The 15,618-nt window shown below is 46.0% G+C and overlaps 1 protein-coding gene across 3 annotated transcripts in view; it reads right to left on the bottom strand.

Annotated features, from left to right (window-relative positions):
• Positions 1–15,618, bottom strand: part of RORA (RAR related orphan receptor A) — a 760,993-nt gene that overhangs the window by 640,489 nt on the left and 104,886 nt on the right. Inside the window, exon 1 of one of the 3 annotated variants that reach the window (XM_089310499.1) lies at positions 1–15,618. This exon is cut by the window's left edge and continues 16,186 nt beyond it; it is cut by the window's right edge and continues 42,787 nt beyond it. The exons of the other annotated variants lie outside the window; for them this stretch is intronic. The gene's annotated coding sequence lies outside the window, so the exon portion shown is untranslated. 3 annotated transcript variants of the gene reach the window in all.

The following is a 15,618-nucleotide window of genomic DNA, read 5'->3' on the forward strand; positions in this document are numbered from 1 at the left end:
GGTGATGCCTCCACTGGGTCACAACACCTGCCCTGCTATGGGCATCTGGCAGATCAGTGAAGTCACTAATTGGGACACCCACATTCCATACTGAAATCCCTGGGTTCCTGTCCCAGCTCTGCTTCCCATCCGGCTTCCTGCTAATGTGCACCTGGGAGACAGCAGGGGATGGCTCAAGTAGTTGGGTTCCTGCCATCCATGGGAGTAGACTCAGACTGAGTTCTAGTCTCCTGGCTTTGGCCCAGCCCAGCCCTGGTTGTTGTGGGCATTTAGAGTGAGCCAGGGGGTGGAGCAGTCTCTCTGTTGTTCTCTCTATATCTTTGTGTTTCAAGTAAACAAATACTTTTTAAAAGGCCCACCCAGTCTCCATGTTTGGGTGTCATATGGCAGCTGAGATGAAGCCTGGCAAAGGGTCCCATGGACTGTAGCACAGAACAGTCGGTATGGGCATGGTTCCTGTGGTAGGAGATGGAAAGCTACAACATCCTGCATGAATTCTTCGGAGTCTTTGCCTATTAAGGAAAACATCCCAATATGCTTTGGAAAAGGGTTTGTCAAGATTCTATTATAGCTGATTTTCTTAACCTTGTTTGCATCTATCATGGACGTAAAACCAAAGGACTACATATCTCCATTTACAGACAATGACATTCAGGCACAGGGCCCAGAGACTCAGACAAGAATGTGCCTGAGCCAGAGGTTGGAGGGGTCAACTCAGGAACTGGGGGGGTGGGGGTGGGGGTGGCACTCACATTTTCCTTCCTTCACGCTCCCTTCAAGGGTGACGTTAGCCCTCCCAGAACAGGAATAGCAGTCACTTTTTCAAGCATTTCCCTCATAAAAAAAAGTCATGAACAAAATAACCCACATTTAAAACTCCCCACATTTTAAAAATATTTTCTAAAAAGGTTTTTGAACAATTTATTTGAAAGAAGGAAGAGAAAGAGAGAGATCAATTGATCTCTGGTTTGCTCCCCAAATGCCCACAATAGCTGGGGCAGGACCAAATAAAAGTCAGGAACTCCATCTGGGTCTCCCACACCTACTGTCTCCTGGGGTGCACATCAGCAGGAAGCTAGACTTGGGAGCAGAGCCAAGTCCAAACCCAGGAACTCCAAACAGGCTGTGAGCATCCCAGGTGGCATCGCAACCACTGATCCAAACACCTACCCCGGCCAAATACCTTGCTAGTAGAACTCAAAGTCTTCTATTCTACTCTGTGCCATGGAGAAACTGGTAACAATAACTGCAATGTATCAGGGATTCTAAACAAGCATCCCTTCTCGTCCTTATCACCAACCTACACAATGAACTTGAGCTCTAACAAGCCTATTGCACAGATGAGAAAGCCGAACCTCAGAGAGGTTACTCTCCAGCCCAAGGGCACACACAGTAGGAAGCAGAGCTGTGGCTGTGTGCAGTGTGGTGATTGTATTTCTCCTGGGAGATCCAAGCATCCCTTCTGAAGGGAATAAATCACTGACCATCATCCGTGACCACGGCAGCCCACTGGCCACTCCGACTCAAGTTCTCCGGACTTCTCGAGGAGGGAGCTTTTGCTCCTGCAGGAATGTGCAAATCTGCAAACCAGCAAGCCTGGAGTCAGCAATGATTAAGTTGCCCCCTTGAAACCCTCAGCCACTTGCGTGTATCTCTGTCTGTGGGGTCTCATCTCAGCAATTCGTTTCAGCTTCAGTCTGCACCGGAATCTCAAATCTGTCATGCCAAGGGCAAGAAGAAATGCCCTCCTAACAAGACTCCGGGCATCGCTGGGGCTGCCTGCTACCCCGACTTGCCAAGAGGCCCATTCTTCATGAGCAGGTAATGAAGCTCACAGGAACAAGAGAAACTGCACAAAAGCAGAAAATGACAATTCCGAACACATACCCGTGCAGTGACGGCATTACAGAAATCCTCAAAGCCCTCAGCAATGTAGCTGCCGAGGAAAAGATGACTCCTTAGCAAAAAAGGGCCCAAGTCGAAGCGATTATAAGCACCCACATCCACACCGCAGGTTATGAAAACAACTGTGCCATTAGAAGTGATAAGAGCATAATGCCATCCATCCAGTGTGCGTGCCATCCTGGACAATATACCACGGGCTGCTTAAGCATAAAGGCTAATACTGCCTGCAAACACCAGGGAAATAAGGGCTGCATGTAAGAGGAAAAGCATTCACTTGGTGTTTCTGGATCATCTCTCTGGCTGCCTGCCGAAGGGTCAACAGTGCTTCTGCTGGCGTCTCAGCGGTTCTCAGAGAACCCCTTTGGTAAGCCAGGCTCTGCGTCGGAGCTGAAAGCTTGGGGACGATGTTCTTCCTTCTCTGCCCACATCGCTTCTACAGTCTCACAATAGGCACTGGAGGGGGCTCGCCGCCATTGGGGCAGGGACTGGGAACAAAGAGAAGCATTGGAAGAAAGCCTTGGGGCCGGCGCTGCGGCTCACTAGGCTAATCCTCCACCTGCGGCACCGGCACCCCGGGTTCTAGTCCCGGTTGGGGTGCCGGATTCTGTCCTGGTTGCTATCTTCCAGTCCAGCTCTCTGCTCTGGCCTGGGAAGGCAGTGGAGGATGGCCCAAGTGCTTGGGCCCTGCACGTGCATGGGAGACCAGGAGGAAGCACCTGGTTCCTGACTTTAGATCAGCGCAGCGCACCGAGCGGCCATTTTGGGGGTGAACCAAAGGAAGGAAGACCTTTCTCTCTGTCTCTCTCTCTCTCACTGTCTAACTCTGCCTGTCCAAAAAAAAAAAAAAAAAAAAAGACAGCCTTGGAAAACCGCACGTCCCCTGTGTCTCCCTTGGAATCCAGACACAAGAATCGCAGGGCTCCAGCGTGTTTTAAAGAGTCTACTCCCAATTCCAGAGGTTTCTTTCACCTTCGTATTTATTACATCTTTTGGATAACAGATTTCTAATTTACATTACTGTCAAAGGCTCCATGGCTTACTACAGAAAGGAATTCGACAAACAAAAATCCCAAGACCAATCTGGCAGGAAGGCAGTCAGGGGCCAATTCCGGATTTTGCAATTAAGGACACCAGGACTCAGGTGCCTTAAGTTCCACTGGCTTCATGGCAGAAGTGCCAAAGCCACAGCACCTGTTTTATATACACAGCTCTATAATAGCTCCAGTCTGTTCCCAGCTATGAGCTCCTGAAATACCTTTTCATCAGATGAAAACACTGAGGCCAGTAGGTTCAGTAGCCTCATTTTTTTTCTTGTTTACTTTTCCTTAAGCTTACATAGTCAGTAAGGGCCAGATCTTCAAGCAGGTATCTGAATACTTTCTCTGATACCCAGAAAACTGCCTGTGCCAGGTATGCAGGTAGCAGGCCAACACCCTCACCTGTACCAGGTTTCATTTGTCCAGATAGGCTGTGTTGCCCATGCAACACAGAGTGAAATCTATGCGGGCAGCTCTAGGCACAGGCTGTACAGAGAAAATGCAGACAAAAGGCTGAGGCTGTTTGGGCACAGGCGAGAAGCTATATTACAAAGGTACATCACTTTCATATTCATTTGCACATTTTTCCTCATAAGAAAATTAGGCTTTAATGTAACCTCAATTTCAACCTTGTTGCTTTATGGCCTGCAGCCCATTAAAGAGCTATTTCCCAGGGCCAGGAACTCATGATTGGAGGTCAGAAGGCTGGGGCTTTAATCGACTCTTGATGCAACTTCTTTCCCCAGGCTTCACTCTCCTGTCTCAGCTCTCAGGGGGGATGGCACACCCTCCACGGACAATGAGGAATTTTCTTAATACACCAAAGGCTGGATTAATGGGAAAAGGGGGAGCAAAGGGAAATGGAGCTTTCAACGACTCACAGACCGAGGTACCTCAAAGCACAGCAGTCAAATCCTGCAAATAACTGCAGGATAATGAAAGAATAACAATCAAAGGGCACCCACCATCGTGTCTCACCCCCTCTTCCATCCCCTGCACTAAGCCAGGGGTCTGATCCAGTCTAGGGTACAATGAAAACCCCCTGAAGAGTTACCTGGGCCACTCCCTTCAAATTCCTTACATAAAACTCTCTGCAGAGTGAAGCCATTCCAGGTCACTGGTTCTGTGACTATACTGAAAGCCCCACTCCACAGTCAGGGCGTGTCTGGCCCAAGGGCCATGTTAGGCCTGGGAACAACTACAGGTGGTACTCACAATGCCACCAATCTGAAGCCTGCTGATTTGTAAGTTGATCATTTTGGAGGGCCTGTGAATGATGTTATCAACACCCAACCTGCTAGGTGGTCTTAAAGAACACTGAGGCTCAGGCTCTCCAACCCCCTCAGGGACAGTGGGGGGCTCAGTGCTGGGATTCTGAGCTGCTCCTGGCCTGCCCGCCCAGGTGATGCTAACAAGTAGGCAAGTCTGGGACATACGTGGTAGCCTGGACCTCAGCCAGACTTCCCTGTGTGCCTCCAACCCGAAATGCCCTCTGGCCCTAAAGGAAGACGGGGAGAGTGTGACCACAGTGGCCACTCCCAGCATGCTGGGGGCCACTAGATAAACAGAATGATCCACTCCTGGAAGAAAGATCCACGTCCTGAAGTCTGTTTATTCAACTACATCAAGTACTTCTCAGGCCCCACACTTGCTCTAGTCCGGGAGAACAGCCACCGGAGGCCTACGGGAAGCTTGCTAGCCCCCAGCACACAGCACCACACCAGCAACACTCATTCCCTTCAAAGTGGATCTCGCCCTCTGCTCCCCGGGGCCGGCCTCCCGCCTCTCAGCCCAGTAGGCAGCTGGCACCCCTGCCATATAGGTATCAGTTGCTTTCCCTTTGAGCAATTCCCTTATCAGGGCTCAGAGATAATGCAAACACTAGGAAAATACTATTTTTATATTCTAGTGGGGACAAGCTTATAATAATTCATGCTGGTCGGTTTTGTTTCCTCTACACTCAGATCCTGACTGTGGCCGAACTCCAGGCAGGAACAAAATGGATGCACTTGGAGGCAGCGGGGGAGGCCAGGGCCCTGCTTCATGCTGATACCTCTGGAAGGGCGGGCAGTGGGGTCGGCCTAAAGAGCCTGCCTTCTCAGAAGACAGCCCAGAAAGACCCACAGCCAAAGACGGCTGAGCCTGAACACAGCTTTCTAGCCAGGGAATCTCAAGAGAAGAATAAACCTACAGTTTCTGATCATGGGCAATGTTTTAGAAGCCAGGCCTGGTGCTTATTTATTCAGTCACTTGGGACCACCCCTTTGCTTTTTCGCACCATAACTTTTCCCTAATTCCTTTCCTTTTCAGATCCCACCTCGGAGTAATAAAATCTCGGTCCTAACCTGGGTCTGGCTGCGTAGGAGCCTCTCTCTGGGCCTCGGATTCTCCATCAGACAAGGAGAGCACACTTCACAGGATGGCTGTGAACTTTCCATTCCAACCTGGCCTGACTCCATGACCCTTCCCTGGTTTTATTCCCTTGTAATCTTTGTGCATTCTTTCCAGCATCTAAGCTGTGGCAGGCAATAGCGTTATCTTCTCCTACACCACTCATTCCTACCAATCCTTGGGGGAGGCGGGGGACATAAGGAGAAGCAAAGGAAATAATCTGTGATTTGTGGGCGAGGATCCATAGAATTTTCAAAATTTTTTTATTTTAAGATTTAGTTATTTATTTGAAAGTCAGAGTTACAGAGAGAGAGCAATCGAGCAAGAAAGATAAAGAGGTCTTTCATCCATTGGTTCACTCCCCAGATGGCTGCTACCACTGGAGCTGGGCTGATCCAAAGCCAGCAGCCAGGAGCTTCTTCTGGGTCTCCCACATGGGTGCAGGGGTCCAAGCACTTGGGCCCCCTTCTGCTGCTTTTCCCAGGCCATTGGCAGGGAGCTGGATGAGAAATGGAGCAGCCAGGACACAAACCAGCATCCCATATGGGATGCCAGCATCACAGATTAGGAGCTTTACCTAGTATGCATGCCATAATGCTGGCCCCAATATTCTTAAATAGGTACTTGCAAACAGTGCCTCTTGTGGGTGTGTCTAAGGACCATTTAAGCAGTGAATCCCTGTATCTCAAAAGAAAAATCAATAAAAGATTTTTTTTCATCTAATACATCTCTAGACATACAATTCTCAAAAGTAAATAAAATATATTCTATGTCTAAATATCCAGAAGCCATAAAAGAAGGGAAAAGGTTTAGTGTCACCTCATCTGATGGAAGCCCCCTAGAGCCACTTGGTAATACTCTGGGTTAACCAGCAAATCAATCTGAAGGCAAATGAAAATCTAATGTTTGGTCCAAGTTTGGACTAGACAAATAGGTTTATTTCTCAAATCCACCTAACCAAAGGAGAGGATGCTAACAGGAGTTATCTAACCCATGGGGCATTTGCTTATTTTTGAATTAGATTTTAAAACAAAGGAAATAGAATTCAAAAGCCGAAATCTGGACAAAGAAGCCCTAAAGCTCCTCATTGGTTCCTCTTTATATTCCAGAACCTTCCGTGATCGCAACGCTTATAGGCTGACACCGTGAGGCTTCTCACATGTGGCGGCTATCAGGGTAGCTATCCTGTTACCAATTCTGTTTAAAGGGCTGTGTCCTGGTCTGTCCTGAGTTGCTGTAACAGAAGACCATGGACCGGGGAAACTCCATAATCCATGTGTATTTGGCTCATGGTTCTGGAGGTTACCAGTCCAAGATCAAGGGGTCGTGTCTGCTGAGCCCCTTTGTGCCACATCACAACCTGGCATAAGGCATCCCACGGGTGTGAGAAGGCACGAGGAAGGAGGGCAAGCTCATCCTTTCATCAGGAACCCACTCTAGGGCCAGCTTATGGTGCAGCAGGTAAGGCCACCACCTGCAACGTCAGCATCCTGTATGGGCACTGGTTCCCATCCTGGCTGCTCCACTTCCTAGCAAGCTCCCTCCTAATGGCCTGGGAAAAGCAGGCTTGGGCCACCCACATGAGAGTCCCAGAAGAAGCTTCTGGCTCTTGGCTTTAACCTTCCTTGCACTGGCCTTTGCAGCCAGGTGGGGAGTGAACCAGCAGATGGAAGATCCCCTCTGACTTTCAACATAAATAAATAAATCTTTTTTAATATTTATTTATTTGTTTGGAAGGAAGAGTTACAGAGAGGCAGGGTGAGAGAGATCTTCCACCCACTGGTTCACTCCCCAAATGGCTGCAATGGCTGGAGCTGAGCCAATTCGAAGCCAGGAACCAAGAGTTTCTTCTGAGTTTTCCATGTGGATGCCTGGGTCCAAGGCTTGGGCCATCTTCCGCTGCTTTCCCAGGGGCATTTGCAGAGAGCTGGATTGGAAGTGGAGCAGCTGGGACTTGAACTGGTGCTAGTATGGTATGCTGGCACTGCAGGTGGTAGATTTACCTGGTATACCACAGCACCAGCCCCTAAAATTTTTGGAAATTTTATCATTGTCAACCCTTCCAATATTAGCAGCATTGAGCACTGGTACTGAGAATAAACTGGCTATAAGACATAAACGTGTCTTTTCTTCTTTTTTATATAAAGATTTATTTATTTATTTGAAAGGCAGAGTTACAAAGAGAGAGAGAAAGAGAGAGATTTTCCATTTACTGGTTCCCTCCACAAATGTCCACAATGGCCAGGCCTGGGCCAGGCCAAAGCCAGGAGCCAGGAGCTTCCTCCCAGTCTCAGAGTGGGTGCAGGGGCCCAAAGACTTGGGCCATCTTCTGCTGCTTTCCCAGGAGCATTAGCAGGGAGCTATATTAGAAGTGGAGCAGCTGGGTCTCGAACTTGCGCTCATATGGGATGCTAGAGTCACAGGTGACAGCTTAACCAGCTATCACAATGCCCACCATTAAAGCTGCCTTTTATTTTACTATCATCTTTTACATTTCTTAACATTAACTGTCATATCAAAAACCAATTATCACATTATTGTCACAACCACATCTTGTGAGGACAAAAGGGACGAGGATGCTACAAAACTCACCAATAAGTACTCTGCATGTATTTCTGTAAATGGCGTTTGGTGGTTCAGCTTAACGTTTTGGATAGAGGGCTTTTTACGAAACAACAGAATCAAGGGTTGTTGCTATTGTTTGCATGCAGAGCAGCTACTTTATTTCCTAGTGCTGTTAGATTACAAAATTTGGCTATACTACTCTTTAACACCAACAGCACAATGGTGTCCAAATGAATGACACAGAAATCTAATTCTGTTGAACTTGTGCTTATTCCAATGATACATCAAACCACACTGAAGGTTTAGATCATAGGAAGCATGCTGCGAGATCATTTGAACCCAAATATCTCCTTCTGTAAGAATTAGATGGTAAATGTCTCTTTATTGGACTATCTCAATGGAATCTCTATGAATGGGCTGCCTTTTCAAACTGAAAATGCCTCTGATGCCTTTCTTTAGCATATGCTGTTATCATTCTGCTGCTTGCTCTGTGCTTTCCCTTTCTCCCCCCAGTTTTATATCAGAAGTGCTACCCGGAATGAACCTAAAATTCCTGCTTTCCATTAAAGCCCTGGCTTCAAATGCTTCTGAGTTGAAAAAAAAAAAAAATCAGTTCCACCAGTCCAATCTGAAAAATCAATTAGCTAAAAGGTAGTAAAACACCACATTTCCTGCAAGCAGCATTGTAATAGCCCCGGGAACGGTGGCACCGGGTCCAGAAGGCAAACACGGCATTACAATACCAGCCGACAGCGCTAGCGATGTTGTGATCTCTTTAAAATCTCCTTTGACATGAAATCAGAGTTGGACCACTGGATAACGAGTGCTGACATGATTTTTGGTGACTTTAGAAAGCCCTTCTTCTGCAGCTATAAAGAATTAACCAGGGGCAGGTGTTTGGCCTAGCAGGTAAAACGCCCTCATCTCTTATCAGAGTGCCTGGATTCAACGCTGGGTTCCCACTACCGTGCACACTGGCAGGCAACAGGTGATGCTTAGGAAAGGTGGGTCCCTGTCACCGCGCAGGGAATCCTGCATTGAGTTCCTGGATCTTAGCTCCAGCTCTGGCCTAGCCCCAGCTGTTGCAGGCATTTGGGGAATCAACTGCCAGATGGAAGATCTCTTATTAAAAAAAATTTTAAGAACTAAGCTTAGCTCATATTAGCAGCCTGTGAAGCTTGACACTTCACATGCTCTAATCAACAAAGGCTTCCGGATGCTGCCTCAGCAGTATTAAAGACTATTTGACATATAAAAATTATATACACTGAGAATGTCCCACGTGATGTTTTGGTATCTGTATATATTGCACAATAATTAAATCAAGCTTATTAACATATACATCATCTACATGTGTCTCCTTTTGTGTGTGTGTGTGGCAAGAACATTCCAAATCTACTCCACTAGCAATTGTCAATTTTCTAGTACATTCTGATTAACAGTGGGCACCATGGTCTACAATGGCTATCCAGTACTTTTTCACCCTACCTAAAACCATATACCCTTTGACCAACATCTCCTCTGTCTTCTGTCTTTGTTTTCTAAATGACTAATATGCAGGGACAATGAAGAGCATTAAGTGAGAAAATTATCAATATTCAAAGAATTATAATGAACAAATTAATAATTTTTCAGCTCCTATTCTAGATACCAGGTACTCTTTGTGGCTTATCCTACATATGTAATCAAGACAGCACCCTCTCGCCCACACCTGATGGATACTGCTATGCCCATTTTACAGATGAGAAAACCGAAAGTTCCAGCCGGTAAGTAATTGCCCAGGGACTCAAAGCCATGACTAGAACTGGATCCAATACAGCCCATCCTGCACTCTCTCCATCATTTTGTGCTGCTGGGGTGAACCAGAGAGCAAAACAAACCACCAAAGAAGACAACAATGAAGGCTGTTAAGTCGACAAACGAAGGCAAACAACACTGCATGCATTTTATTCTTCCAATATATTTTTGGCAGAGAACAAATTGCCCTGGGAGAGGTACTGTATAATTTCATTTGGAGCATTGTCCTTCTGGTAGTGGCAAACTGAAACACACACACATACACACACACACGAAAATCAGATTGCAATTAAAATCCAATTATAAATATATTACTATATTAGACACCTACCCAGAAAACATCCAGCAGGGGACTTTATCTGAAGGCAGAATGCCACAGCCTTCCAACTGCTTCCGCGTGGGCTTCTGACTGCGCCCCCTGACCTCGAGTGCGTGGGGAGCAGCGCTCTCCAGCCTCTGAGCAGAAGGGGACCCAACCGATGTCTCAGGCTGGAGTACCTTTAATAATATTACGGCCGAGTCACTTTAGAGGACAACACGTGAGGATTATTAATTCCTCCTCACATAGATTATTAAGGGAACGAAGCCCAGGATTGCAGCTGGGGGCATCTGAGGGATGGGATCCGTGTGAGTCACCCACAAGGTCCCAGTGTGGCTTTCGCTCCCTTAGGTCCTTGCTTCAGACAACTTACGTGTCTGACTTGAGATGTGAGTCAAGTCCTGTGACAGCAAAGGGCTGTCACTGCCCCCCCACCCCCCACCCAATGAGTTCTTTTCTTCCAACAGGAGTCACCAACTAAGCTAATGGCGACATCAAGAGTGCGGCCCGTGTGGCGATCCAGGGATTCCCTTGGGGGGGCCTTCTAGGGAATTAGTACTGCTGGCCTTTGGTTGGTTTTCTTTCCTTTGAAAGGACACCCCAATGACAGGTCTCTGGCATCCAATATTTTGCAACAGTTGTCGTCACATTCATTTGCAATTATTAATACAGTCCATCCACTTAGATCACCCAACACAGCTCCAGTCACCCGTTCGGTATTCCACTGGGGAAGCAGCAGCAATATGTTTAATTGGTGAAAATGTCTGAGGGCCAGCCGCGGAACCCCCATAGTTTCTTGTTAAGAGATCTGGCAGAGACTGTGAGTCCACACTGTATGCATCAATTTCTTACAGCTATAGGATAAGTGCTAATTAATCCACCTAATCATGCAGTCAGTCAGTCAGTGGAAGAAGCTTACCCACAGGATTCTAAGTCTGGAGGAAAAAAAAAAATACTGAAAGAGGAAAAAGAGGGAAAATGCTTTGGGTTTCTTGCGGAAACACAGGTTTAGAAATCATTTCTATTTCCAGTGGATTCATCCATGTATTCCTCTATATCATGATTGCTCTGTGTGTATGTATGTAGGTGTGTTTGTGTGTGTGTGTGGGGGGGGGTGTTTCTTTCCAGGAGCATATTTTTAAAAGTGCTTATATAAAAGGGTCAGTAGACCTGAGAATTATTAGCTTACCTCTATTTTTTTAAACTTCAAAGAAGCAAGAAAAAAATAAATCCAAACAGTGCATAAGCTTAAGATTAATGATGTGAAATACGCAAGAGCCCAAATGATGCTTTAATTTCCAGTAGGCTCCTGTTTGCAGTCAACCACTGACAGGGCGGGTCACTGGAATTCCCTGGGCACCCATACAAATGAATGTAATTACAGATACCACAAGCAAGACCTGTGAGGCTGCTGATTATGTTAGATAACTCAGAGGGTGGGGGGAGAAATCCTGGGGTGTGCAATTTGATTTCACCATATATACTCCTTGGCCTCCCCACTCTATGGAAGGGTTGAAATGTTCTTTCTCCAGTTCTCAGCTGTCAGGGACACATACGAATGCTCTGATGGCTGTCCGGACAGGGGACAGGACTATTTCGAAATGTCCTCCAGAGGAGTCAACGCAGATCACAAAAGATCTATTCTCTTAAGGCATAATCCAACACTGGCAATGCCTCCAGGAGACAGGGAGTCAGGGGAAGTGAAGTTAACCAGCCTGCACACACCATGGCCTGGACGTGAAAACCGGCTGCTCAGCCCTGCACAGTCATTGCCACGGCCCCTGGGAAGAAGCACCAGCAGGTATGCAGGAGCCTCTCTGGATCTCACAGCCTTCCATAAATGCTCCTAACCCTTTACAAAACAATGATTTAGTGTCATGAATTAAAATAGCCAAAAATAAATTTTTAAATGAATAATTTAAGAATTCACATGTCTCGTTAACACTAAATGACTTTCCAGCTGGGCAGAAAATAAAAATCTGCAATTGGCAGTTTTACAAGTCATTATGGAAATATGTCTAACTCTTTTATTTCATCTCCTATTTCCAGATACCTTCCTCACTTAGATCTATTTTCCTTCTCTGTATGTTATAGAAGGTATTTCAAGAGGCAAAGAAATTGGGTAGCATTTGTGATTGGAAGGCAAAAACAGCAAAAAGAAAAATAGTAAAATACCTATTTAAAATGATTAGCTGAAAAAAACGCCAGACAATAAGGGCCACATATTATACGATTCCCATTTGTATCAGAAATCTGCAGGAGGTAAATTCGAGCATGGAGATACAGCAAGTAGGTCCTGGTTACCAGGAACTGTGGACAAAACATTGTGAGGTTAATGTACCAGGTTAGAATTTGGAGGGGTAGAGGGCATAACAGTTCTGGCACTGCAGACTTGTCAGTGATGGCTGCACAACACTGGGCACTGACCTAATGCCACGGCACTGTACAGCTGAAACTGGCAAACTGCATTTACATGCATTTTTCTCAAAATATGTGATAACTGTATTTTGAATGCTAAAAGTCTGAGTCCAGGGGAATGATAGATGAGTGAAACTATCAGCCATTCTGGATCCTCTGCTAACCTTTCCAGGGGCTTTATGAAAGCTTAAAGAAGGGGAAGGCAATACCACCATCGACCTGGTTCCCCAACTTAATCATCCCTTCCTGGGACCTGTTTGCAACTGAACGAGATGCTATCCAAGAAGACAGTGACAAGAAGGGGAGGATCACCTCTCCTCCCTTCCATGGCAGAAGAGCCCTCAGAGAGAGTTCAGCTGCATAAGGGGACCAAGCGAACAAGCTTTCTAATGCACTCTGCTTTCAAAGAGTGCTTTCCAGAACAGAAAATAGAAGACAGGTAAGATTATCGTTTCCAAACTCCAAAATGCTCTGATCACGTCTCCCTTCTCATCAAGGAGGAAAGAGAAACAGGAGGGGGAGAAAGGGATGGGGGAAAAGAGGAGAGGGCGATATAGCCACAGAATCCTCTTGGATCCCACATGTCTAAGGCACAGCTTTCCATGGCTCTGAGGAGGTGTATTAACATCAGGGATAATAACATCGGCACAATAATCTGCTGGTTATGTCATCCACAAAAGGGAGAGAATTCACATTTGTTCTGGAAGGAAAGAGATGGAGGCACACATCTGCTTACTGATGATAGCAGTTGGTGCTTCACGACCTTGGAGCCAGAAGAGGCTTTTAAATCTTTGACAACCCTCTCATTTCACAGGTGGAAAGTAAAGACTTACTTGCAGGAAAGTAAGGACCTGAGAAGTCCATATTCTACAGTGGACTTTTAAGATGTGGATTCCACGAGAAGAGAAGAATGAAGGCAACCGAATGTGAACAAATTTGCAATTAGCCACGCAACATGTTTTGGTAGGAAGGTAAGAAGCTCAGACTTCAGCATGAACAGACTTGGGTTATAATGGTGCTTTCTCAGTTAGCAGTTAACAGTACTTGGAGTAAGTACCTGGATCTCTTTCAGCCTTGATTTCTTCACCCCTAAAATGGAGATAAGTACATCTAGCCATAAGGTCATTAAAACAATTAAATGAGGAAAAGACAAAGGGCTCAGCGCCGTATTCAGAGCATAACGTCACCCAAGAGTGGGAAAGCTTGGGACACGATGCCTGGCCAACCTCACATCACCATGAACATGAGCTATGTGCCCAACAGTCACTAATGTTCTTTATGTTCTTTACACTTTCTTTTCCCAGGGCTTATTTCAGTAACCCTCCAGCTGGCTTGATATAGCTCATGACTCAGAAAAATACTTCCACTATCTATTTATCCATTAAAACAAAGACATTGATGCTTTGAGAGTTTCTGATTTGTCAAGGAGACTTCTAGATGATTTAGGCAGCACTTGCCTAGGCAAGGTGACACCAGCATTTCTGTAGGGCACACAGAGGCAGTTTTTTTGGAAGCTACTCCTGTGTTAAGCAGAGTGAGGGCCAAGGACTTGCTGGAGCAGGACTGAGGGAGGTTATGAGGGGGCTTGGGTCATCACTGGAAAGCTCAAGAAACTCAGATCTGATGATTCATCATAGAGAAGTAATAGTATTACTAACGGCAAACATACTACACTCCTTATTCCCAGTGTTGTAAGCACTGTTAATATGTTCACTTATTAACTGTGAAATGAAAGTCAATACACCAAAACCCACATGGCACAAAAACACCGAGCAGAAATTTCAGGATGGAGGATGGGCTTTTGGCAGTAGATAAAATACCACCTGGGAAGCTTAGCATTCGTGCATCTCATATCAAGAGTGTTTCAGTTCAAGCCCTGACTCCACTCTGATTCCAGCTTCCTGGTGTTTTACACCCAGGGACGCAGCAGATGATGGCTTAAGTACTTGGGTCCCTGCCACTCATGGGAGACAGGATTTAGTTCCATGTTCCCAACTTCATATTGACCAGCTCTGCCTATTACTGGCATTTAGGGAGTGAACCAGCAAATGGGAGATATTCTCTCTTTCTCCCTCTCTCCCTCTCTCTCTCTCTCTCTCTCCCCCTGTGTGTGTGCCTTTCAAGTAAATCAAATAAACAAATTAAAAAAAAAAAAGAGAAATTCTACCCAGGGCAGGATTAAGGAAAAGGAAATTGGACTCCTCCTTAAGTCTCCACCAAATAGATTTGTAACTCTAGGCAAGTCATTTCTCAGTTCATGAAAAATTCCCTCTCTGGAAAATTAGGAACATTTCCTTTGGAAACTTGCATTGCACTGGAGCTGGGAGTAGATGCTGTGAAGCTGACCACTAGGAGGTGGAACACCGTGTGGAATCCGTGCCCCTCTGGCCTGCTCCACGGCCTCCCTCCTGCTGTCTTATTAAAATACGAATCAGATTTCCATTCAGTCTTTAAGAAAGAGGGAATTTGCTCCCTAATCTATTTTTGGTATAAAATGGAAATGGGAATTCATTGAAATGCATATTCAGAGGGGTTTATAGAAACCATGCCATTCTAGAAAAATAAATTCAATTCATCTTAATTTCCCCAAAGGATCATCACATTAAGGTCTAGCACATATACAAGTCAACAGGAAAATTATTAATTCTCTATATGTTAACAGATGTGTGAATGATCAATGAGCCATGACCTCTACCACAGCAAAACACAGAATTCAACAGAGTATACCAAATTAGACCTTTGCTGCCATCTTAAAAGTTCCCTTTCACAGTTAACAAAGCATAATCCCTCTTGTCACTAGTTGATACGGATTGAATACCCCAGTCAGAACTGTTTCCCTCTTCACAATCTTTTCTTTTAAAAAGATTCATGTTATTTAGTATTTGAAAGGCAGAGCATCAGAGAGAGGGAGAGAGGGAGGGAGTGAGGGAGTGAGGGGGAGGGAGTGAGGGGGAGAGAGAGAGAGGGAGAGGGAGAGGGGGAGAGAGAGAGAGAGTGAGATCATCATCCACTGATTCATTCCCCAAATGACCACAACAGCTGGGCCAGGTTCAAACCAGGAGCCAAGAACTCCACCCAGGTATCCCACATGGGTGGCAGGGGCCCAAGCACCTGGCCCACTGTCTGCTGCTTGTTGGGTGCATTAGCTGGGAGCTGGATCAGAAACAGAGCAGCCAGGGCTCTAAT

Source organism: Oryctolagus cuniculus, chromosome 12 (genome assembly GCF_051225735.1).
Source record: "Oryctolagus cuniculus isolate XC-2025 breed Fujian yellow rabbit chromosome 12, ASM5122573v1, whole genome shotgun sequence".
NCBI classification, from domain to species: domain Eukaryota; kingdom Metazoa; phylum Chordata; class Mammalia; order Lagomorpha; family Leporidae; genus Oryctolagus; species Oryctolagus cuniculus.